The 24,150-nt window shown below is 35.6% G+C and overlaps 4 long non-coding RNA genes across 4 annotated transcripts; 2 read left to right on the top strand and 2 right to left on the bottom strand.

Annotated features, from left to right (window-relative positions):
- The first annotated feature begins 7,409 nt into the window (after nucleotides 1–7,409).
- Nucleotides 7,410–8,372, top strand: LOC131150825 (uncharacterized). Its single transcript, XR_009135609.1, has 2 exons — nucleotides 7,410–7,662; nucleotides 8,080–8,372. It is a non-coding gene; the product is annotated as an uncharacterized LOC131150825 (long non-coding RNA).
- A 3,018-nt stretch (nucleotides 8,373–11,390) lies between these two features.
- Nucleotides 11,391–12,696, top strand: LOC131150824 (uncharacterized). Its single transcript, XR_009135608.1, has 2 exons — nucleotides 11,391–11,590; nucleotides 12,412–12,696. It is a non-coding gene; the product is annotated as an uncharacterized LOC131150824 (long non-coding RNA).
- Nucleotides 12,697–14,413: 1,717 nt separating this feature from the next.
- On the bottom strand, nucleotides 14,414–16,420 carry LOC131150822 (uncharacterized). The gene is made up of 4 exons (XR_009135606.1): nucleotides 16,186–16,420; nucleotides 16,048–16,093; nucleotides 15,886–15,948; nucleotides 14,414–14,761 (listed from the first exon to the last, which is right to left on the bottom strand). It is a non-coding gene; the product is annotated as an uncharacterized LOC131150822 (long non-coding RNA).
- A 5,430-nt stretch (nucleotides 16,421–21,850) lies between these two features.
- Nucleotides 21,851–23,824, bottom strand: LOC131150823 (uncharacterized). The gene is made up of 4 exons (XR_009135607.1): nucleotides 23,611–23,824; nucleotides 23,473–23,518; nucleotides 23,311–23,373; nucleotides 21,851–22,185 (listed from the first exon to the last, which is right to left on the bottom strand). It is a non-coding gene; the product is annotated as an uncharacterized LOC131150823 (long non-coding RNA).
- Between the last annotated feature and the right edge of the window lie 326 nt (nucleotides 23,825–24,150).

Here is a 24,150-nt window from a genome sequence, read left to right as displayed (position 1 = left end):
AAAAATAAAAATTATTCTAATATAATAAGAAATGAAGAAAAAAAAAATCAGATATCAATGATGCTGAAAATCAAAATTTTATCTATTAATTTGGTATATATTTTGTTTTTGTTATCACTGGCAATTAGTTCATGACTAAATATTAAATAAAAAAATTATTCTTTCATATTTTTATTTTACATTTCTAACATTTTCAAGTTCCAGTGGATTCTAAAGGTTTCTATCAAAGTTGGATTTAAGAAAAACTTTTAAAATATAGAATATATTGCTACGATTATAAGGCTTATATTTAATCAAATAATTAAATTTCATAATTTAATTTATAAAATTAAATTTTTATATTTTTATAAAAAAAAGTGTAGTGGGGCCCTCTATCCTAGCCAGAGAGGAATCAGTCGGTCTGCATGCTTCCTAAAAAAGCAAAATCTGGATGAGTAAAAAAAGAATAAAAAAAGGAAAAGAAAACGCTGATTCACTCTATGCTCCAGGATTCATAATAAATTTGGGGTTTTTGGAGGTAAAACGATAATAGTATTAGTAATAAAAAATTAAAAAAAAGGTAAAAGACACTCATCTCCTCTTATTTAAAACTTAAAATTAAAAATTAAATTAAATTTATAAAATTAAATTTTTATATTTTTATGGACTTATAATTTAATGATTCTCTATAAAGTTTATGCACAAGTCTCCCATAGTGTGTGTGTGTGTGCGCGCGCGCACATTCTATTTTTGGTAATGAGGGACTCCAACCACCGACGAGCCTAATTAGACCCCCTGGTGTGGCACCAAACCCTGCCTACGTTGACAGTGCCCTCCACCGGCATAGGATGTAAATTGCGGATATGCACTTAAGTGATAAGGCTCGAACCCCAGACGTACCTCTCTTTCAAGGCTATCTGGCTTCCGTCCTTACCATCTGAGCTTGTGCCCGAGGGCTTGTATGTGTGTGTGTGTCTCTATATATATATATATATATAGAGAGAGAGAGAGAGAGAGAGAGAGAGAGAAGGAGTTTAGAAAAGTGTTAGTGGGAAGGAGTTTAGAAAAGTGTAGTGGGGCCCTATATATATATAGAGAGAGAGAGAGAGAGAGAGAGAGAGAGAAGGAGTTTAGAAAAGTGTTAGTGGGAAGAAGTTTAGAAAAGTGTAGTGGGGCCCTATAATTCTACTGGAGCGGGAAAAAAAATCTAAATGTTTTTTTAAAAAATTAATGGGCCTATTTGGTTCCTACCTCTATCAAAGAGAGGAAATATTTTATTTTATTTTTAAACTAGTGGAGCTTATGTGGGGCCCTTCTTATGGAGAGAGAGAGAGAGAGAGAGAGAGAGAGGGGGAAAGAAATTTAAAAAAATTGTTAGTGGGAAGGAGTTTAGAAAAGTGTAGTGGAAACCTGTACCTTTGTCAGAGAGGGGAAAAAAATGAAAATCTAAATATATTTTTTTTAAAATTACTAGGTCTGCTTGGTTCCTACCTCTGTCAAAGAGAGGAAAAATTTTATTTTTAAATTAGTGGAGCTCGTGCGGGCCCTTCCTATGGAGAGAGAGAGAGAGAGGGAAAGAAATTTTTAAAAAAAATGTTAGTGGGAAGGAGTTTAGAAAAGTGTAGTGGAACCCTGTACCTCTGTCAGAGAGGGAAAACAAAACAAAATGAAAATCTAAATATTTTTTAAAAAAAATTACTGGGTCTGCTTGGTTCCTACCTCTGTCAAAGAGAGGAAAAATTTTATTTTATTTTATTTTATTTTTAAATTAGTGGGGCTCATGCGAGCCCTTCCTATGTCGAGAGAGAGGATAAAAAAAAATCTAGATGAGAACAATTTTTTTTTTTTTTTAAAGAAAAAAGCTGATGCTAAGTGTTAGTGCTCGATTGACTATATTTAAGGATTCAAATATAATATAGATAATGACGACAACAACAACAACAATAATAATAAAATAATATTTGTAAAAGTAATGATAATTATTATAGAGGAAATGAAAAAAAAAAACAATAATAGTAATAAAAAATTCGTTTTTGCCTTTCCAATGTTTCCTTTTTTTTTTTTTTTCTCATAGTAAAAACATTGAAGACATTTTATGGGATTTAAAGGTAAAATGATAATAGTAGTAATAAAAAAAAAAAAAAAAAGTAAAAGACACTTACATTCCCTGAAATTTACCAAAAAGATAAGGATCATTCTTAAAATTTTAAAAATTCCACAGACCTTTCATCAAGTTTACATTTATGGACACTCATACCCCTTTTTATTAATATTCAAAATGAATTTAGAAAAATAATTTTTTTTTTCAATTATGCTCTCAACCGTTGGGAGCTGCTAGCTTCCTATGCGTGAATTTTTTTCTTTTTTCCAGTTATTTTGTCAACTCTCAACCCAAAGATTGCTAGATTTTTTACTCTATTAGTTGAAATAGGTAAAATTATATGAAATTTGATGGGAGTTGCAACTAATGAATCAATGAGAGTCAAAAATTTATTTTATTTTTTGTTTCAAATTGATATGAATGTAAAATTGAATAGAAATGTCTATTTTGTTTTGAAGGCAAGTAACGTGAAAAGAACTTAATAAGAATAAAGAAAGGGGGGGAGGGGGGGGGGGGAATTTTTTCAAAAGCAAATTAATCATGTTATAGTATATAACTAAGAGCAAATCTCAGGAATTTAAAAAACCTTTAGGAAGGTCCTTATCTTTTTGCAAATCTCAGGAGAGGTGGGTATCTTTTGTTCTAAACACTTTTTTTCTTAAGAATGACAACAATGATAATTAATAAATAAATAAAAATTATTTTTTAAACTTTTCATAATAATAAAAATAATAGAATTATGTTGTAGTATATAATTAAGAGCAAATCTCAGAGAATTTAAAAAATCTTTAGGAAGGTTCTTATCTTTTTGCAAATCTCAGGAGAGGTGGGTACCTTTTGTTCTAAACACTTTTTTTCTTAAGAATAACAACAATGATAATAAAAAATAAATAAACATTATTTTTTAAACTTTTCATAATAATAAAAATAATAGAAAATAAAATAGGATAAATAATAATAACAAAGGGAAAGGAATCATTTTTTTTTAATAAAAAAAGCACTATTTACCCTCCAAAAATTACCAGTGGCACTCCGCATTTATTTTTTCAAGTATTAGATAATAAATTTATACATTAATTTTCCCAATGAAATGACAAAAGTATTCCTTTTTTTTGGTGAGTCAAAAGTTAAAGTTACCAATTGAACAGACATACCTTTTAGAGTTCCAATAGCAACTTTCTTTGATTTATTTCAATCAAGATTCATTGTATCATAAGGTGCTACATTATTTTGTTAAGGGTTCTATTAACGAGGGTCATAGGACTATAATAATGACCGCAACCTTAAGGTCTGTTTAAAACTTGAAGAACATTAGAAGAGGAAATAAAAATATAAAAGCACAACTTTTCATGTTTGGTTATGAAGTGAGAAAGAAAAACATAAAACGCAGCAAATAAATTAATAAAAATTTGATTTTATGCATTCTTAATAATTGAATATTCTTAATATTTGACAATATTAAAATAAAATTTTATTTTGATAGTATTTGATACCCAAAAATATATAATAGAAATTTTTTTTTCTTTTTTTCTTTTTCTTTCCTTTACTCAAACAAAGTTCTTAAGCCTTACTTTGAATTTGGAAAAAAAAAAACAAGAAAAGGAAAGGAAAATTTGAAAAGATCCACTCTTTTTTTTTTTTTTTAAATAAAAAGTGCGACACCTCCATTTATTTATTAATATACCCTCACTTTTGGCGGAGGAATAGCGTGGTTACAAGATAAAACAAAAGAGAAAGTACAGAAAACCCTCAAAAAAAAAACCAACACTAGCAACCAACCAAATTAGGACAACAAAATTAAAACATGAATAACAAAGAAGATAATAACATAAACAAAAAAAAAAACACCAAGTGAAACTCTAGAGATGAACTAACGCGAACGGAAACGAGACCCCACTTATCCATCCGAAGAATACCTTTCAGATAACGTGGTAGAAGATGTTGTTCTTTGTAGATTACATTATTTCCCATTTCTTCTTTTTTAATAAGAAAATCAACTGCACTATTGTCTTCCTTATATTGATGCATCACCATGACGTTCACTCTTTCTAGCTCCACCACGAGCTCCTCCCAAAATTTCCAAAGATATCACAAAGTACATCTACCTTTCTGAAATTAATCAATTACAATTCGCGAGTCATATTCAATAATCATATTAAAATAATGCAAACTTTTGCACAAACGAATTCCTTCCCTGATTGCTTTTAATTCCGCACTATTATTCGTATCATTGCCAAAATAACTTGAAAAAGCTACTTTTACCATGCCATGACAATCTCGAATGATTCCTCCACATCCTGAAGTACCCAAATTGCCCCTACAACTCCCATCACAATTAAGTTTTATCCACCATACTGGAGGTTTAACCCATGAAATAACTTTCCCAAACCTGTCGCAAACTCCCTGATGCTTAATTTGAAACTCATTCAAAATCTTAATGTCTGACTTCTTCAATTTTTGAAAATAATTGTTGCTCTCAGCAATAAAACTAACCCGGAATAGAACATTTCTCCACATCTGATCTGCACTTTGATAAACTCCTACCATTCTCGCTTTACATCTTCGATCCTAGGGGCACCACGTAATCAAACACGGAATCAATCCGATTAAAGTACCTTTTATAGACGATTTTTTAGCATAGTGAAACCAATTTGCAATTTTGTTTTTCTAGAGAAGGGATCGTTGGAAAGGAATCCCCAACGCCACACTAGCCCGACGCCAAACCTCTGAAGCCACCTCACCTAAAGAAAGAATATGATCAGTGTTTTCCTGACTACTCTGAACGCAATAATCACAAACCGAAGCCATCTATTTTCTTTTGACCTGAATTCTATCATCTACAACCAAACATTAAATCAGGCTCTCTATAAATACATTGAGATTCTTCTGGACAATAAAAATGTCAAAACTAGTCATTCCACACAAAATTAATACTTCTGATCCTCACTGTCTCCCAAGCCGTTTTTCTAGAGAAATTACTGTCAGGGGCAGGTTTCCAGACAAAAATATCTTGCCCACTTTTACTTGCTGGCACCTAGGGAAGATTCACTTTTTTTTTTTTTTTTTTCTGTGTTTAGTTGTCAATAAAAATGAGAATGAAAAAAATAAAAAAAAACATATAAATTATAGACACCCCATTTTGTTCGATCATTAGCAAAACTTTAAAGGTTTAAAATTTATTTTTTAATTTTTAGTCCTTTCTAACTATTTGTTTTAGGTGTCATCTATGGTTTTCATCTAATTAGGTCTTTGGTTTTTACTCTCTCAGCCTCATGCTTTGAATTAAAATTTCATTCATGGGGTTTTTTGTATAATTTATTTTACATTCATCCATAAACATTACAAGTACAATATTTAACGGAAAAAAAAAAAAAAAAAAAAAAACAAAGAGAGAAAATTTGCACATGGTTCTTTATCACATGCATACACAAAAGGGCGTTTTAAAGTTGGTTTCACCTGTTAAGGTATTTTGGGTCAATTTTGTGATTTAAAGTCATTGTGGACCCATTACCTGTATTGCAGTCTAACTTGGGCTAGTGGTGATTTGGGGCCCACTGTGGGTTAATTGAACTTGAAGAACATTAGGAGAGGAAAGAAAATATAAAAGCTCCATTTTTTATATTTGGTTATTAAGTAAAGAGAGAAAGAAAGTTAAAACATATAACAAATAATTCAACAAAAATTTGATTTTACACATTATTAATATATGAGTTTCCTTAGGATGAATAGGTTGGGTCTCACTTTCGTTCGTCGTTAATTCAACTCTTGAGTTTTTGTTTAGTGTATTTTGATTTGTTTTTTTGTAATTTTATCTAGGTCTGTTTAGATATGTTTTTTGTTTGCTTTTGTTTTGTTTTGTTGTCCTGATTTGATTAGTTGTTGGTGTTGTTTTTTGGAGGGTTTCAATTTCATTATCTGTAATCTCCCCTTTGTTTGTCTTGTAACTACAGTATTCCTCCGTCAAAAGTGAGAGCATATCAATAAATAAAAGGAGGTGTCGCCTTCTTTTAGTAATATATATATGTGAATTTCCTAATATTTGACGACATTAAAACAAATTTTTATTTTAATAGATTTGATACAAAAAGAAAATATAATGAAAAATTTTCTTCCTATTTTCTTTTCCTTTCTTTACTCAAAACAAATATTTTAGGTCTTATTTTGAATTTGGGGGAAAAAAAAAAGCAAGGAGAGGAAAATTTATAAGGGATCTACCCTTTTTATTTATTTATTATTACATAGGAACTCCAACCATCAATGAGCCCTTCGGACCCCCTTGTGCGGCACCAAACCCATGGATCAGCGTTCTCCATCCCCAGGTCTCGTTGATCAGGGTAAAGTCCGGAATGCGAACATAGCTCCTGTGCATCAGTTGAACGTTCGACCAATCCGACCCCCGAGACATATCTCCATTACCATTCACGGTCCCCCGCTAACTCACAGAACGAACTCTCATCATCCACGGCTCCTACTGACTTACAGAATAAACTCTCACCATCCACAGGTACCACTAGCTCCATGAGTGTATCTACCTGGAATTGAACTCTTGTTACTCCTTACTTGCTAATGTCTTTCCACCATGTCATGCCCGTGGGGATAGGGATCTACTTTTTTATTTCTATACTTAGTTGTCAAGAAAAATAAAAATGAAAATAAATAAATAAATAAATATATATATATAAAAGAACAAATATTTAATTTTGCACATCGCTAATATTTTATTTTTAAAAACATTTAATCATATTATACTTAATTTTCATGTTAATAGTATTTGAAATAGAGAAAAAAATTCGACAAGAAATGATATCCTTCTTACTTTCCTTCTATTTCTTGTTTCAAAAAAATATTTTTATGCAAATGAGCTCTTAACCTAAATGGAACCTACTTGTTAGATGTCCTTTAGAGGATAACAAATACAAGTCTATAAAATATTTTGTTTTATTCAAGTCGTGCCCTATATTTCTATTTTAGTTGAATAACAAGAGGTAATCCATCTCGCATTTAATCATTTCCCATAAGAAATTATTCAGGAGACCTCCTCTCTATGTGTTTATGTGTCTATTTCTTAAATTATACACATATTGAAAATAAGTCTTCCTCTTTATATATATTATATTAATGAATGTAACACCAATTTGTCATATATGTAATATTTAAAATATAAACATATGGACAGATGGAGGAGGAGGTCCCCTGTATAATTTTCTTTTGCTGCCGTCATCCATTTAAAATAATACTATGAAAATCTTAACGAGTTAGATATCTCTCAGAGGACAATAAATATGAGTGTTGAGACTCATGTGCATATTTTTTTATTTTAAATAAACAACTTTTCTATTATTCTTGTCGGGTAGGATCAACACATTAATTAGTCTTTATAATGTAATCTATATAAAGGGGGCTTCGAAAGGAAGTAATTCATCCATCTAAACAACTTTGTTTTTGAAGTTTATTCAACATCTTCTTAAAAATAATGGCATCTTTGAAGTTTTTCATCTGCTTATTCTTTTTAATTATGACTCACATCTATGTTGAAGGAGCTGTTGATCGATTATCAAATACCATTGGCGATGATAAAAAAGGTGATTTTTCTTGCTCTCTTCGTATATATATATATTTTGGGAAAAAAAAATATTCAAGAATAAACCTTCTGTTGGGTTTGTATATCGTGTCGGGAGAGACCTCGATGGTTGTCTTGTCGGGTGAGATCCCTTGCGAGGAGAGATCCTGATGTGTGAGAGGGAGATTGTTAGGTTATCTCACATCGGTTGTGGAAATGACCAATGGTTAGTTATTATGCATGGGGGAAAGTCTCACCTTTTGAGTTAGTTTTTGGGATTGAAAAGACTCTACACCAACCAACATCTTCTTCACTTTGTATTTTAATGCTATATATATATATATATATATATATATATATATATATATATATGTATATAATGAAATAAAAAGTTGTTTAGTTTGGTGTTTTAATTTGGTAAAATAATTTGCGAATGCAGAGTTTCCTTGCTCTGCGTATTCACGGTGCCCACATGGATGTTGCGACTGCTTCGACTTGGAATGCAGGAAATGTTGTGCTGCGAAAGAGATTATTACAGACTCCTTTGGGATTGATGCGACCATACCTTAATGATGGATGGTTTAGCGGGGCATGACAATGTTGATCCACAACCATGTTTGTTCTTAAACTTTATAAGTTTATTTTGATGGGAAAATGCTTCATGTACCTGCATTAATTTATTCCATTGGAAGAATAAAAATATAATAAAAGAAGTTTTCCCTTTTGGAATTATCTTATCTCTTTGGATGGATCTTCTGGCATACGTTGTAAAAAATTTCATCATATTTTTGTTCTTATATGTTAAAGGATTCATCCTCAAAATCTAGGTGTTAAGGAGAGAGAGTTAAAATGATCTTATATTGGCTTTGAAACTGCTCACAGAGACGATGGACATTAATACTCCTCCTCGAGTCCATGGAAAAATGAGACGATGAGAGTTTATGAGGAAAAATGAGGCAAGGAGAAGTCTTGTCCACGGAAGAGTTAAGTAGCCCAAGGCTTAACTCTGATACCATGTTAGAGAGCTCATCCTCAAAACCTAAGTATTAAGGAGAGAGAATTAAGAGGATCTTATACTGACTTTGAAACTACTAACAGAGACGATGTCGGACTGGACGGACATTAATATTGTAAGACAAATATGAGCATCTATATCCATGTGGGTATGCAATATATAATTAAAAGTTAAGAAAAAGTAAATGTTGGTGATGCTTAAAAAGAAAGTTTTGTTAATTGGGAAACTTATTTTTTATTATATTTTTTGCCACACTAAATATTATTAAAAATAAAAATTATTCTAATATAATAAGAAATGAAGAAAAAAAAAATCAGATATCAATGATGCTGAAAATCAAAATTTTATCTATTAATTTGGTATATATTTTGTTTTTGTTATCACTGGCAATTAGTTCATGACTAAATATTAAAAAAAAAAAATTATTCTTTCATATTTTTATTTTACATTTCTAACATTTTCAAGTTCCAGTGGATTCTAAAGGTTTCTATCAAAGTTGGATTTAAGAAAAACTTTTAAAACATAGAATATATTGCTACGATTATAAGGCTTATATTTAATCAAATAATTAAATTTCATAATTTAATTTATAAAATTAAATTTTTATATTTTTATAAAAAAAAAAAGTGTAGTGGGGCCTCTATCCTAGCCAGAGAGGAATCAGTCGGCCTGCATGCTTCCTAAAAAAAAGAGCAAAATCTGGATGAGTAAAAAAAGAATAAAAAAAGAAAAAGAAAAAGAAAAAGAAAAAGCTGATTCACTCTGTGCTCCAGGATTCATAACAAAAACAAAGAAGGCATTTTTTTTTTTTTTTTTGGGGTTTTTGGAGGTGAAATGATAATAGTATTAGTAATAAAAAATTAAAAAAAAGGTAAAAAACACTCATCTTCCCTAATTTAAAAGACAAGAATTTTCTCTAAAATTTTAAAAATCTGATAAACCTTCCCTTAAGTTTGAATTTATGGACACTTATACCCTTATGTCAACTTCATGTTAGTATTCAAATAAAAGTTAAAAAAATATTATTATTATATTTTCAATTATGCCCTCAACCCTTAGGAGCCGCTAGCTTCTTATGTGTGAAAATTTTTTTTTTTTTTTCCTAATTATGTTGTCAACTAGACCTAAAAACTAAAATAAAAGCACCTTGGGTGCTGGCTATGACAAGAGCAATCAATTCACCTCGAGTTGGGGAAGGAGGTAAAGGTTTAAAGAGCCCTGGCCCCACCTTGGTTCCTAGTCATAAAAAATTTTAAAAAATAAATTAAACAAATTAAAAAACTTAATGGAAGACATTAAATATCTTGAAATTAAATTTAAGTTCAAAGTAAAACAAATTCATTAAATGATTTGTAATTAATATAAATTATTTCAACAATTAAATACTAGACCTAAAAATTCAAACAAAAGAATTGATTTTTTTGAAGTTGCATTTAAATTTGACCTGTAATGATTTATTAAATACTGAAACCAATACAAGTTATTTTCCTAGACTTAAAAGCTCAAACAAAAGTATTTATTTTCTTCAAATTGCATTTTAGTTTGTAGTATAATAGATTTATTAAATGCTCTGTAATTAATACAATACTTAAAAGTTCAAAAAAAAGCATTATTAATATTTGAGTTTATACATTAAACATATAGCAAATAAATCAACAAAAAGTTGATTTTATACATTATTAATATTTGCGTTTCCTAATATTTGACGACATTAAAATAAATTTTTATTTTAATAGGCTTGGTACAAAAAGAAAATATAATGAAAAATAAATTTTCGTCTCATTTTCTTTTCCTTTCTTTACTCAAACAAATTCTCTACGCCTTATTTTGAATTTGTAAAAAAAAAAAAAAAAAAAACCAAGGAAAGGAAAATTTAAAAGGAATCTACTTTTCTTTTCTATGATTAATTAGTTGTCAAAAAAATGAAAATGAAAAAAAATAAATAAATAAATAAATATATATATATATATATATATATATATATATAACAAATGAACAAATATTTAATTTTACACATTGCTAATATTTGATTTTTAAAAATTTTTAATCATATTATACTTAATTTTCATATTAATAGTATTTGATATAAAGAAAAAGTACGATGAGAAATTATTTTCTTCTTATTTTCTTTCTATTTCTTTTTTCAAACAAATTTTTTTTGTTACATAAGAACTCCAGCCACCAACAAGTCCTTTGGACCCCTTAGTGCAGCACCAAACCTACGGATCAGTATCCTCCCTCTAGGTCTCGCTGATCAGGTAAAATTCTAAATACAGACACAGCTTCCGTGCATTAGTTGGACGTTCGGCTAACCCGTCCTATATTTCTATTTTAATTAAATAACAGGGGGTAATCCATTTCGCATTTAACCCTTTCTCACGAGAAATTATTCAGGAAACTTCTTCTCCATGTGTTCATGTGTCTATTTCTTAAATTATACACATATTGAAAATAGGTTCTCCTCTTTATATATATTATATTAATGAATGTAACACCAATTTGTTATATATGTAACATTTAAAATATAGACACATGGAAGATGGAGGAGGAGGTCCTCTGTATAATTTTCCTTTGCCACCGGTATCCATTTAAAATAATACTATGAAAATCTTAATGAGTTAGATATCTCTAAGAGAATAATAAATATGAGTATTGAAACTCGTGTGCATATTTTTTATTTTAATTAAACCACTTGCCTATTATTCTTGTCCCCACCCATTAATTAGTCTTTATAATGTAATCTATATAAAGGGAGGTTCGAAAGGAAGTAATTTATCATATAAACAACTTTGTTTTCGAAGTTTATTCAACACTTTTTTAAAAACAATGGCATCTTTGAAGTTTTTCATCTGCATATTCTTTTTATTTATAGCTGACATCTATGTCGAAGGAGCTGTTGATCGATTGTCAACTACCGTCGACATTAATATCAATGGTGATTTTTCTTCTTCTCCTTGTATTTTTTTTTTTTTTTTAAATCATTCAAGAACAAATCTTTTGTTGGGTTTCTATGTCATGCCAGAGGAGATCTCGATGGTTGCCTTGCCAGGGGAGATCTTGATGCCTAGGGCCAACTCTTCACAATATGAGGCCTTATGTGAATGATTTAACTATGGGCCCTTAATATTTTTTTTTAATTTTTATTTTTTTAAAAATTAATTTTTTTAATTTTTTAAGATGCAAAATCACTAATTAAAGTTTTATATTCAACTTGTATTTCATTTATTTGATAATGGAAAAGTCAATGTATGGGAAGAGAGCATCATAAATATGTTAAAATTATTACATTAAAAAAAATTAGGGGCTCCAAAATTTACTTGAAAAATAAAGAATTAAATTGCATTTCCTTTATATTTTAAAATACAATTTTATTTACTTGATAGTGGGAAAATCAATATATGAGAATAGAGCATCATAAATAATGTTAACATTCTTACATTAAAATAAATAAATTTAGGGCCCTCAAGGTCAGGCCGGCCCTATTGATGCCTTGCTAGGAGAGACCCCGATGTGTGGGGGGGAAATTAGTGGATTATCCCACGTTGGTTGTGGAAAGGATTAATGATCAGTTATTAAGTGTGAGAGAAAGTTTCACTCCTTAAATTAACTTTTGAAATTGTAAGGTTCTAAACCACCCAACATCTTCTTCACTTTTTATTTTAATGCTATGAACATGATGAAATATATATATATATAATGAAATTAAAAATTGTTTAGTTTGGTGTTTTGATTTGCTAAAATAATTTGCTCATGCAGCGTTTCCTTGCTCTGCGGTTTCACTGTGCTCAAATGGATGTTGCTTGTGCTTCGAGTCCTCATGCCTGAAATGTTGTGCCGCGAAAGAGATTATTACAAACTCCTTTGGGATTGATGCGACCAAACCTTAATGATGGATGGTTCAGCAGGGCATGGCAATATTGATCTACAACCATGTTTGTTCTTAAACTTTATATGTTTATTTTGATGGGAAAATGCTTCATGTACCTGCATTAATTTATTCTATTGGAAGAATAAAAATATAATAAAATAATTATTGATGGATCTTCTGCCATGCTTGAAAAAAATTTCATCTTATTTTTGTCGTTGTAAGACAAATATGAGCCTATATATATATATATATATATATATATATATATATATATATATATGTTATAATTGAATAAGAGGATTTTTCTATATTATATTATTCAACAATACAAGGGTATATTTATACATGAGTTAATGATCCCAAATTATTCCTAAATATCTACTCTATAATAAATACATAATAAATAATAAAGAAAAAGTGTATATGTATCTCTAATACTCCTCCTCAAGTTGGAGCATGGAGATCCGTAATGCCGAACTTACGTGATAAGTCTAGAAAATATTCATGACCCAAAGTGTAAGAACCCGAACCATAATATATGAATTTAATTAATTAAGAAAAAGGAAAAATGGTAATTGAGTAGGCTTCGTTGACGAAGCCAGAGTTTGTCGATGAAAGCTTAAGTTGCTCGACGACGAAATGCAGGAGCTCGTCAACGAGGAGAAGCCGAGAGGTTTCGGGAATCCGAAAATCTTAAGCTCTTCGACGAATTATCTTTAGCGCCTCGTCGATGAAGACACCATCTCGTCGACGAGGGCGGCCGAGTCAAATGGTTATAAATATCAATTTTCATTACTTCTTAGCTAAGAAATCTCAAATCCTCTCTCTATCTCTCTAGAAACTCAACATGCTCTCTCTCTCTCACTAGATTTCTTTGTCGTACGTTGCTGGAATTGTAAATCAAACGTTACCACGAGGATCAGGGAAGGATTCTCTACAAGTTTTATGGATCGGATCTTCGTTTCGGGCGTTTTCGGGTTTCGGCTCAAAATCAAGGTAAGATTCTGTTATTAATTCTGTTTCTGTAGTTGTGTAGAGAATAGAGTTGTGAGCATGTTCTGTACTATGGTTTGTCGGTTTTGGGAACTCAGTTCACTGTTTAGGGGCCATAGAGTTCGGGACTGACCATTTGGGGAAAGGTAAGGGGATTCAGTTTATGTCGGTACTGTGTGCGTTTCAGTTACTCATTTGGGGGAATCTAATGGGTACAAACTATGAGTTTTTCATGTTATAGTTTTGGGAAAAAGGGGGCAACGGGTTGCATTCCTGGTTTTGTTGGAAACCCGTTAATATATTGTGATATATATTGTGTTATATATGTTTGGAAAATCATGATTTTAGACTACCAAATGTGTATGGTTTGTTTGGTTATATGAGCATGCATAGTTGTGTTTTTGTGGAAATGCAATAGGAACATGGTTCTGAATTGTTCCAAGTACTGAAAGAGCATTTGGCTCTATATCCAAGGGCGTGAGAAATCACCTACCATGTTTGGTAAGAGTGTCCGACTCTACATCCAAGGGCGTGAGCCTTACCAGTTGATCATCGAAGGGTGTGAATCCACCAGTTGTACCGGTACGATGCCATGGGAGCCTAGGGCTACGCCATGTGCCGGGGACGCCGTGTAATGCGAATCGACTTCGGGCCAAAGGGTGTGACAACACCGAAGCTTGATCATGTGTGTGTGCATGTATGCACTGTACTAGAACTATTTTGTGAAAATACTGGAATTGCATTTAACTATGTATATTTTGTGTCATGATAACACTCAAATGCCACACACTGATATAACCTGTATCTGCCTTACTGAGAGGTGTCTCACCCCTACTGTATGTACATATTTTACAGGTCCTTCGAGTAACCAGGACTAACGTGTAACGACCCGCTCCTTTTTCGCATATTATTTTTTTTTTATATAAATAAATTATCATCACATCATACAATCCAGCTCAGCAGGTCACAATCCACCTGGACCCGTGGGCACCAGGGATATAACAAAACATACAGCAGAAGCCTACGCAGCAGAAAGTACAAAATTATATACATCTCATCACAATGTGCATAACACATACCAGAGTCACTACAATTACTATCTCACAGTATATACATCCCAAAAATGAAATCTAGGGACAATCCCCACAAAAACCTAACTGTCCCTACCAAAAACTTACCCTTCCAAAGAGGGCAACCAACTGATCTAGATCAGCGGGGCTTTTCCCGCTCTCCTATCAGGGGCTCCTGCAAAATGTATAAGATTTAGGGGTGAGACACCTCTCAGTAAGGGAAATAAACTAATACCAGTGTGTGGCAACATGAGTATTCTGTGTTCTACATATACCATACATAACATATTTAATACTGTTTATCAAATCTGGGAAAACATATGCATATCAACACATAACAGAACATACTGCATTTTCATAAACATATCTCATCTCATACACTAATAATAACATAAAACAATCCTGGTAGGTTAGCTGGCTGTTGTCATGTATTACCCCCACATGACTGGGTTGTGTGGCCCGAAGGCGGGACTTGACAATAGTTGGCCGACCACTGCCAAGTCAAACAGTAGTCTGTAGGTTCGATGGGTTTACCCAGACTGGTCCGTACACCAGGGGCGATAACAGCACACTTCTTGAAAATAACCACATCGACCATCCAATCTCACACCACTCCGTCCAGCGGCGTTAACACAGATATCATGATCACGAAGACCATGGACACATAACAACGGTACCGTGCAAGTGCTAGCCTAGACCAAGCCAACCAGGTTCTGATATCATATACATATACTAAAATCGTGATACATAAATATCTCATATCATTTATTTTCGCATCAATCATATCATTTCACATATATACGTGTATCATAAAAATCATCGGCCCGTACGCCGGTATTACACATTTTAACATAGCATGGCCCGTACGCCGGCAAATCACATAGCACAGCCCGTACGCTGGCAATCCACATAGCACGGCCCATACGCCGGCAATCACATAGCACAGCCCGTATGCTGGCAAATCACATAGCACAGCCCATACGCTGGCAAATCTCATCCACATAGCACGGCCCATACGCCGGCAAATCACATATACATATAAAAATATCTCGGCCCGTACGCCGGTTTTCCATCATAGAAATCCATATCATCCCCATTCCAAAAAAAAACAGTACAAAACATTTTTATACTCATGCCACACTAAACAAATTTTCCTCGTATTCAACATATCATCTTTTAAACAGTATTTTCCAAATATAAATCATATATATAAATATATTTATTTTTCCTAAAACCAGATGCTATATATATGTATACATGCATTTTCTTAAACAAAACTAGCTTAGTTTATCCCCTTACCTGATTCCTGAAAAGCCCCTAAGAAAATCTCCCCCGTACCCACAAGGTTCTCAACTCAACACCCTGAAAATGAAAACTCGCAGAATTAAAGTTCAGTATTTTCGTACGTACAACATTTTCTATAACTACCACTAAGTCAAATTCGACTTTAAAAAGTCTTACCTCAACTTAGGGATGATTTCCCACGTTCCCAATCAACACCCTGGAACTGAAAATTTCCAGTATTAAAGTTCAGTATTTTTACGCGTATATCACTTTCTTCAACTGTCAAAAATCCAAATATTGAATATAAAGCCTTACCTTGGATTTGGGATGAAATCCAATTTCGTTTTCCTGACGATCCGTTCCGGCAAACTTGTAGAGAATTTCGCCAGGAGCGTCGTGGTGGTTTCGGTTTGTCGATCCGGCGTAAAACTAACCCGAAATCGAAGAGAGAGAGAGAGAGTTGTAGGAGAGAGAGAAAGAGAGAGAAAGTGAGAGAGAAGAGAGACACGGCCAACAAATCCAAAAATTGGATTTCCTTCCAAAGCTTCTTAAAGAAGCTTGCTAATTTAATAATATATATATATAATAAACCTAAAGTAAAGTAAAGAAACTTTCATACCTTTTATATATATATATATATATATATATATATATATATATATATATATATACACACACACACACAAGTATATATATATATATATATATATTTGTTCCTTATCATACTGTTTATTTTATTTATTAATTTAATTAATTAATTTTATTTTATTATTTTATTATTATTATTATTATAATTATATTTTTATTTTTTTTCGGGTTACTACATTCCTCCCCCCTTAAAAGAATTTCGTCCTCGAAATTTACTGTTTCCGTACTCGCCATCCTTTAATCAGGAAAAAGGGTCTACTCATTTTATTACCTATCCTCACTTATGGCGGAGGAATACCGTGGTTACATCTCGAGTCTTGGAAGATTACATATAAAAAAAGAAAACCATTCTCCCAAAACTAAAGTACTACACTATTCAACCATTACATGTACCTGCAACAGAAAACTACTTAACTATTTACATTTATTCACTCAGACTTCTTGAAATAAATGCGGATACCTTTGCTTCATCTGCTCCTCAGACTCCCAAGAAGCCTCTTCTACTGCATGATTCCTTCACAAGACTTTTACTTGAGGAATCATCCTGTTACGTAGCTCTTGCACTTTCCTATCCAGAATCTGTATTGGTATCTCCTCATATCCCAATGAATCACTAAGCTCTAACTCATCATAATTGATGACATGAGAAGGGTCTGGGACGTATTTCCTCAACATAGCTACATGAAATACGCTGTGAATCCTGGACAATACAGGTGGCAAAGCTAGCCTGTAGGCTACCGGTCCCACTTTATCTAGAATCTCAAATGGACCGATAAACCTAGGACTAAGTTTACCCTTCCTCCCAAATCGCATAACCCCTTTCATCGGAGCTATCTTCAAAAATACGTGATCACCTACGTCAAACTCTAAATTCCTGCGGCGATGGTCGGCATAACTCTTCAGTCGGCTCTGAGCTGCACTGATCCTGTCCCTGATAAGACGAACTTTATCACACGCCTGCTGAACCAGCTCTGGTCCCACTACTCGCCGCTTACCCACTTCATCCCAAAACAAAGGAGAACGACATCTCCTACCGTATAAAGCCTCAAATGGTGCCATGCCAATGCTAGATTGATAACTGTTATTATACGCAAATTCTACTAATGACATGAACTGAGTCCAACTACCCCCAAAGTCTAGTATACACGCTCTGAGCATGTCCTCTAATATTTGTATCGTCCTCTCAGTCTGCCCGTCTGACTGAGGATGGAATGCCGTACTAAACGATAATTGAGACCCCAGAGCCTCCTGCAGACTCCTCCAAAATCGTGATGTGAATCGTGGGTCTCGATCCGACACAATAGATACAGGCACCCCATGAGAACGTACTATCTCCTGAATGTAAATCTCCGCTAAACGGCTGAGGGAGTAGCTGATCTTGATGGAAATAAAGTGGGCCGCCTTTGTCAATCGATCAACAATCACCCAGATGGCATTATGACCATGTAATGCCGTCGGCAGTCCTGACACAAAGTCCATCGATATGTGATCCCACTTCCACTCCGGGATGAATAACGGCTGCAACTGCCCTGCCGGTCTCTGGTGCTCAGCCTTTACCTGCTGGCACGTCAAACACTGCGCTACATACTCAGCAATCTCTCTCTTCATACCACTCCACCAGTATGACTCTCGCAGATCTCTGTACATCTTCGTACTACCGGGATGAACTGTATACAAAGATCTGTGAGCCTCCTCTAGAATAGTCTTCCTGATCTCAGTATCGGCAGGAACACATAATCTGGAACGGAACCGCAAAGCTCCGTCATCTGCAATACTGAACTCCTCCCCCTGCCTACTCTGTACTCTGTCTATCACCTCCACTAGCTCTGGATCTTGCTTCTGGGCAGCTTTAATTCTCTCCTGTAGAGTAGGCTGTACCACTAGGCTGGCAATATATACTGGGAGATCACTCTCCACCAACTCTATGCCGAGTCTCTCCAGATCCATAATGATCGGATGCTGGATCCCCATAGCCGCCAACACCGGCTCCCTGGATTTCCTGCTCAACGCATCAGCTACCACGTTTGCTTTCCCTGGGTGATAACTGATGGTACAATCAAAATCCTTAATCAGCTCCAACCACCTTCTCTGCCTCATATTCAGTTCTTTCTGTGTAAAGAAATACTTCAAACTTTTATGGTCGGAGAAGATCTCACACTGCTCACCGTACAGGTAATGCCTCCAAATCTTCAGTGCGTGTACCACTGCAGCCAACTCAAGATCATGGGTAGGGTAGTTCTTCTCATATTCTTTCAACTGCCTAGATGCATACGCCACTACCCTGCCATGCTGCATTAATACACAGCCAAGTCCCTTCAAGGACGCATCACTATAAATGGTATACCCTTCACCCCCACATGGGATGATCAACACTGGTGCTGTGACTAGTCTCTGCTTCAGCTCCTGAAAACTCTGCTCACAACTATCGTCCCACTCAAATCTAACATTCTTCCTCGTCAATCGTGTCAAGGGCCCTGACAAAGTTGAGAATCCCTCAACAAAACGACGGTAATAGCCTGCTAGCCCCAAGAAACTCCTGATCTCCTGGACATTTCTCGGTCTAGCCCAATTCACTATAGCCTCAATTTTGCTAGGATCCACAGAAATACCGCCTCTAGATACAACATGCCCCAAGAACACGACCTTCTCCAGCCAAAATTCACATTTACTGAACTTGGCGTACAACTTCTTTTCCCGAAGTGTCTGCAAAACCTGCCTCAAGTGCGTCTCATGCTCCTCATAGGTCCTAGAATAGACCAGTACATCATCAATAAAAACAACAACAAACTGGTCTAGGTATTGGTGGAAGACTCTATTCATCAAGTCCATAAATACCGCAGGAGCATTCGTCAAACCAAACGGCATCACTAGAAACTCGTAATGCCCATACCTAGTCCTGAAGGCCGTCTTTGAGACGTCTTCTGCTTTCACCTTCACCTGATGGTAGCCAGATCTGAGGTCAATCTTCGAATACACCCGGTACCCTGGAGCTGGTTCAAACAAATCATCGATACGGGGGTATGAGGATACTTATTCTTGATTGTCACTTTATTTATCTCCCTATAGTCTATACACATCCTCATAGTCCCGTCTTTCTTTTTCACAAATAAAACTGGAGCTCCCCACGGAGATACACTGGGCCGTATGAAGCCCTTATCTAGCAGATCTTGCAACTGATTCTTCAATTCTGCTAACTCCACTGGCGCCATTCGATAAGGTACTTTAGAAATCGGCGCTGTACCGGGAGGTAGATCAATAGAGAAATCCACCTCACGGTCGGGTGGCAAGCCTGGTAACTCATCTGGAAAAACATCCACAAACTCCTTCACTACAAGGGTGCTAGCAAGTTTGACTCATTCTCTGACATCTCTTTCACAACCGCCACAAACCCCTGACAACCCACTCAGCAGTAGTCTCCTGGCCTGAATAGCTGAAACTAGCTGAGGCGGGGATTGTACCTGTGACCCCTACAAACTTGAATTCTGCTTCCCCCGGGGGTCTAAATATCACCTCTCGTGCACGACAATCTATGCTGGCAAAATTAGCTGCTAGCCAATCCATACCAAATATAACGTCAAACCCATGCATGTCTAACACTATCAAATCAGCAGACAATGTTTTCCCCTGAATCTCTACTGGGCAGTCGCGGAGTACCCTACCACACCTCACTACCGACCCAGTCGGTGTAGATACCAACAGTTCAACATCTAATGATTGTGTTTCAGCCTCACAAAATTTAATACACCCCAAGGACACAAACGAGTGTGTAGCTCCTGAATCAAATAATGCAATAACTTTAAAAGAAAGCATAATGACCATACCTGTCACCACGTCACCTGATGCCTCAGCCTCACTCGGCGTCAGAGTAAACACCCTAGCTGGAGCCGTATTCCTCTGCTGGCCCCCCCGTGGTGCTTGATAACCTCCCCGGTATGGTCTAGGAGCTGGAACTGCATCTGGTGGAGTAGGGTAGTCTCGTACAATGTACCCCGATCTACCGACAGCGATAGCACACCGGAGCTGCATCTGGCGGGGGTAGGACAATCTCGCACTATATGTCCCGATCTACCGCAGCGGTTCTAGCACACTACACCACCAGCTCGGACACTCTCCCCAGTGCCTCCTACCACAAGTCTGACAAACTGGAGGACCTGCCCTGTCTGCACCCTCGCGTCCTCCCGGCTCCTGTCTCCGCCCCTCTACCATGATTACATCTCCTTCATGGACCCGGCCTGTGACCCTGCTGGTAGCTCGTAGATGCAGATCTCTTCCCCTCAGTCCCTGCTCATCCGCATCAAGACGCTCACCAATCTCTGCCCAAGGACGCCCTGTCGACCAACTCAGCGAAGTCCTGGATCCGCAAGCAACACCACCTGCCTAAATATACTCCGCCTCAAGCCTCTCTCAAACTGCCTCTCGCCTTCTTCACCTCATCAGGAACAATGTATGGGGCGAATCGAGAGAGCTCGATAAAACGTGCTGATATTGCTGAACGGATAGCTGTCCCTTGCTTCAGACTCAGGAACTCTTCTACCTTAGCCTCCCTCACAGTAGCTGGAAAATATCTGTCAAAGAACCAAATCTTTTAAACCGGGTCCCATGTCATAGCTATTGGAGTCACCCTTTGCTGCTCTAATAGTCTCACCGCAGTCCACCACCTCTCAGCCTCTCCTGTCAATTTATAGGTGGCAAAGAGGACCCTCTGTTCCTCAGTACATTGCAGCACAGCCAAGATTTTCTCAATCTCCTGCATCCAGTTCTCAGCGGCTACAGGATCAACTCCACCTGAGAACGCCGGAGGATTCATCTTCGTAAATTTCTCTATAGTGCACCCATGGCCTGTAGATGGACCACTCTGCTCCCTCGAGCTCCTAGCAATCTCAGCCATAACCTGCTGAGCCACGCTACATAATACCGCATCAGAGTCGGTCCCAGCTGCACTTGATGGTCCTGCTCCATCACTGCCACTCGCATGGGCACTATTTCCTTTTGGATCCATCCTGGAAAATAGCAGTTGCAATTCAGTAATCCTATCCTCATAATTTACCCACCTAACCTCACCACTCATCTCAACATTTCTAACTCATTGTTAATCCCCAGTCCTACATTCTAGGAACACAACCCGACAATAGCTTACTATGGTTTTCCTGAAATCGTCACCCCAGGAAAAACACAGAAACTACCACGGAAGTCCTGCTTCTAGACTGTAGAACAAAACCTCAAATCATTTCCTAAACTCTGGTATTGTTCCTGCTGCACTCTAAAGTCTACAGAACCTAGTAACCTAGGCTCTGATACCAACTGTAACGACCCGCTCCTTTTTCGCATATTATTTTTTTTTTATATAAATAAATTATCATCACATCATACAATCCAGCTCAGCAGGTCACAATCCACCTGGACCCGTGGGCACCAGGGATATAACAAAACATACAGCAGAAGCCTACGCAGCAGAAAGTACAAAATTATATACATCTCATCACAATGTGCATAACACATACCAGAGTCACTACAATTACTATCTCACAGTATATACATCCCAAAAATGAAATCTAGGGACAATCCCCACAAAAACCTAACTGTCCCTACCAAAAACTTACCCTTCCAAAGAGGGCAACCAACTGATCTAGATCAGCGGGGCTTTTCCCGCTCTCCTATCAGGGGCTCCTGCAAAATGTATAAGATTTAGGGGTGAGACACCTCTCAGTAAGGGAAATAAACTAATACCAGTGTGTGGCAACATAAGTATTCTGTGTTCTACATATACCATACATAACATATTCAATACTGTTTATCAAATCTGGGAAAACATATGCATATCAACACATAGCAGAACATACTGCATTTTCATAAACATATCTCATCTCATACACTAATAATAACATAAAACAATCCTGGTAGGTTAGCTGGCTGTTCTCATGTATTACCCCCACATGACTGGGTTGTGTGGCCCGAAGGCGGGACTTGACAATAGTTGGCCGACCACTGCCAAGTCAAACAGTAGTCTGTAGGTTCGATGGGTCTACCCAGACTGGTCCGTACACCAGGGGCGATAACAGCACACTTCTTGAAAATAACCACATCGACCATCCAATCTCACACCACTCCGTCCAGCGGCGTTAACACAGATATCATGATCACGAAGACCATGGACACATAACAACGGTACCGTGCAAGTGCTAGCCTAGACCAAGCCAACCAGGTTCTGATATCATATACATATACTAAAATCGTGATACATAAATATCTCATATCATTTATTTTCGCATCAATCATATCATTTCACATATATACGTGTATCATAAAAATCATCGGCCCGTACGCCGGTATTACACATTTTAACATAGCACGGCCCGTACGCCGGCAAATCACATAGCACAGCCCGTACGCTGGCAATCCACATAGCACGGCCCATACGCCGGCAATCACATAGCACAGCCCGTATGCTGGCAAATCACATAGCACAGCCCATACGCTGGCAAATCTCATCCACATAGCACGGCCCATACGCCGGCAAATCACATATACATATAAAAATATCTCGGCCCGTACGCCGGTTTTCCATCATAGAAATCCATATCATCCCCATTCAAAAAAAAAAACAGTACAAAACATTTTTATACTCATGCCACACTAAACAAATTTTCCTCGTATTCAACATATCATCATTTAAACAGTATTTTCCAAATATAAATCATATATATAAATATATTTATTTTTCCTAAAACCAGATGCTACATATATGTATACATGCATTTTCTTAAACAAAACTAGCTTAGTTTATCCCCTTACCTGATTCCTGAAAAGCCCCTAAGAAAATCTCCCCCGTACCCACAAGGTTCTCAACTCAACACCCTGAAAATGAAAACTCGCAGAATTAAAGTTCAGTATTTTCGTACGTACAACATTTTCTATAACTACCACTAAGTCAAATTCGACTTTAAAAAGTCTTACCTCAACTTAGGGATGATTTCCCACGTTCCCAATCAACACCCTGGAACTGAAAATTTCCAGTATTAAAGTTCAGTATTTTTACGCGTATATCACTTTCTTCAACTGTCAAAAATCCAAATATTGAATATAAAGCCTTACCTTGGATTTGGGATGAAATCCAATTTCGTTTTCCTGACGATCCGTTCCGGCAAACTTGTAGAGAATTTCGCCAGGAGCGTCGTGGTGGTTTCGGTTTGTCGATCCGGCGTAAAACTAACCCGAAATCGAAGAGAGAGAGAGAGTTGTAGGAGAGAGAGAGAGAGAGAGAGAGAGAGAGAAAGTGAGAGAGAAGAGAGACACGGCCAACAAATCCAAAAATTGGATTTCCTTCCAAAGCTTCTTAAAGAAGCTTGCTAATTTAATAATATATATATAATAAACCTAAAGTAAAGTAAAGAAGCTTTCATACCTTTTATATATATATATATATATATATATATATATATATATATATATATATACACACACACACACAAGTATATATATATATATATATTTGTTCCTTATCATACTGTTTATTTTATTTATTAATTTAATTAATTAATTTTATTTTATTATTTTATTATTATTATTATTATTTTTTTTTTTTCGGGTTACTACATAACGTCCTGGTGTTGGGAGCGTAGTGGTCGGAGTACT

Source organism: Malania oleifera, chromosome 3 (genome assembly GCF_029873635.1).
Source record: "Malania oleifera isolate guangnan ecotype guangnan chromosome 3, ASM2987363v1, whole genome shotgun sequence".
NCBI classification, from domain to species: domain Eukaryota; kingdom Viridiplantae; phylum Streptophyta; class Magnoliopsida; order Santalales; family Ximeniaceae; genus Malania; species Malania oleifera.
This window is presented reverse-complemented; position numbering and strand designations above follow the sequence as displayed.